We start from the raw sequence: 2,809 nt of genomic DNA, 5'->3' as shown, positions 1-2,809 counted from the left end.
ATCAAATGCCTAACATAACACACTTATACAGATTTCCCCGTGGGGTATGCTCCCACAATCTTCTGCTCGGGTAGAAAAGTCCGCACATCCATACCACCAATCATTAAAATTTCATAAAACAAATTAAGAATCCGCAATTCAATACACAAGGCCTCTTACACAGTACGTCGTCCTCAGGTGGCACTAAAGAAAATGCTAGCTTACTCTAAACACCTGCTCATCCGAGTCGTGACATTCTAATCAACACCGAACCGCAACCCTTAACCTCAGCTTTCAAATTCTCCTGTCGCTCACTGCACCTATCACGCTGCTACGCGATAATACACGTATTTACCATAACCCTTGAAATACTAGTGGAATAAGTCACTCCATCGGCTAGAAATCTTTCACTTGGCTCATTTTCGAAGAATCAATGCAACACGCAACTATATTCCCAGACCGCAAAAATATATCAACCTCAAGTCGTAATATAAACTGCCATGACTTTTCCGGAATTCGTTTACACAACAAGACCATTTCAATTAAATACCTCCCGAATCAATCAAGTTATGGTGTCTGTCAAGCCCACGAGTAGAACCACAAACCATATGTATAACTTTATGCTGAAAAAACTGATCACTGCCACAATCATGCTGATTCAACCATTACTAACCAACCCAACTTCTTCAAATTCACTCTAGACTTGCTTTTGAAATACTAGCAGCTCCATTCAGACATAAAAAACTAAATTCGCACTCACACCGAGTGACCCGCATCACGAGACCACATCGTCTCAATACTCATAACTCATCTCATACCTTTCCCATGCACACAATGGCAGTTCGAACTGGTATAAATATTCTGCAAGACCTCCTGCAAATTCGAAGCTATTTCCTCCTTCCTCCAATACCGCACCACATACCCGATGATAACATAGAACACTCCAAGCCCCGTTTACAATCCCCTACAGAAACTCGATCCTTAACCATACAACGGACCCAAAATCCTTAGGTAATAGACTTAAATTCTTGAACTCACCGGACCATTGTTAAGAATCACCCACTCTGACCCGGTCTCGGATATAACCAAACTCCATTGCTCTGCTAGCACATGAATACCCTCTCAAAGAAGTAACCGGCTGAATTTCTTTCCTTGTACATTACACCCACAAAAAGCATACACTCTGAGTCTTCCCAAAACCCGCTCCTGAATCAATAAGACAAAGTTTGGCACACATTCATCAAGTTCCTTGCTCGAATTACTCCTGATATTTTCTTTTCTTGGTCACGAATAGTTCACCAATGCACCAATAGCCAGAACCCGCACAAGCAGACAACCACACGATCAAATAGTAGATGGTAGGGCTCCCCCACTTAGTTTTAAGCTACCATCACATAATGTAGAGCCTGCACGATTCCCCCTTCTCAATTACCGTGATCTCGCACCGTTAACCCGCCAAATATCTCAAAGTGTTTTGTAAAATATTTTCATGAACATTCTGAATCATCAGCCATGATCTCATATCCGACCTCTTTCCACGACGTTGTATAAGTCTGTTCCTTCCTCATTAACATCAACTGAGAGTTCAACAATATCATCCAAACTCAAGTCATATCGCATCTGAAATGATAGTCAAATCTTCACACCCTTCTTCATTCCAAGCAAACTCTTTTCTGCCATATTCACTCTTTCTCCGTGCGGTGACCATCATTCCAAGTAAAATACGTATACCAAAGCACCTTCCATCACAATTCCCAGACCGTTCTACACTTTTTGAAGGTACGTAGTTATCCTACCACCGAATCCATATGCTACTCTGCCTCTCCCACTTCGGTCAAACCATCTCCTTTAAGAAACTTCCCGACCTCCGCTTCTCATACTTGACCTGCTAGTAAATTAACCATCGAAAGACACCTACCCATCTCCTCCCTTATTCTTCATTACCCAAATGTTGTATTAAATCAAAATCCATCTCTGTATCACTTGAACTAACAAATTACTACAAATTCTAAGTCTCCTAGAAGATCAACTTTCTCGAGCCATCAATATTGGAATCGCCCATTCGATCCTGAACCGCTGCACACCGTTATTTCTGACAACCGCCCCTCAAGCACCATTTCATAACACCCTGCTCCGAAGGCAAAATCAAAGAAGATTATAACACCGGCAAACCGTAATGTGATCAAACAAGGACGACGACACCACATCACAATGAAAATTCCATCACACTCGGAATACCATGTCTCGTTACCCCATCAACCCAAACCTAAACATTCATAGTCCAATTGCCTTTCGTTTACTGGAATTATATACTGAACCTCTAAATCGTGCACTGAGAAATCCTCTTTCTGAGCCATTCACTGCCGAGATCCATACATAAGCACCCTACCATTACACCAACACGGTGCAATAACAACTCATGAACAACATAGAAATCCGTGCATAGCCTCAAAACCATAGAAAGTATGGATACTGAACTGAAACAACAGAGCACCCTTCTGTAAGGCGACGATGATAGCCTGCCCGAACACGCAAGGAAAAACATTCTACACTATGTCTGTAGTATCAATACCACTACTCGACGCCCAATTGATAACAAGCGCTTCACGACGCATAATATTGAGTAGGAAGGAAATAGAGGCACAAACCTCAATGGAAGCAAACCGCACGATAAAGAAATCAATAAGGGAAGTGCTCCTAACAGCCCTGTAGCCTTCCGAAGATATGTATAGACGTCTCTGTACCGATCCGCAGGACTCTACTACACTTGCTCATGACTCGTGAAACCTAAGTCAACCTAATGATCTGATACCAAGCTGTCACGACCCAA

The sequence above is a fragment of the Nicotiana tabacum genome, chromosome 23 (genome assembly GCF_000715075.1).
Source record: "Nicotiana tabacum cultivar K326 chromosome 23, ASM71507v2, whole genome shotgun sequence".
Taxonomy (NCBI): Eukaryota; Viridiplantae; Streptophyta; class Magnoliopsida; order Solanales; family Solanaceae; genus Nicotiana; species Nicotiana tabacum.
This window is presented reverse-complemented; position numbering follows the sequence as displayed.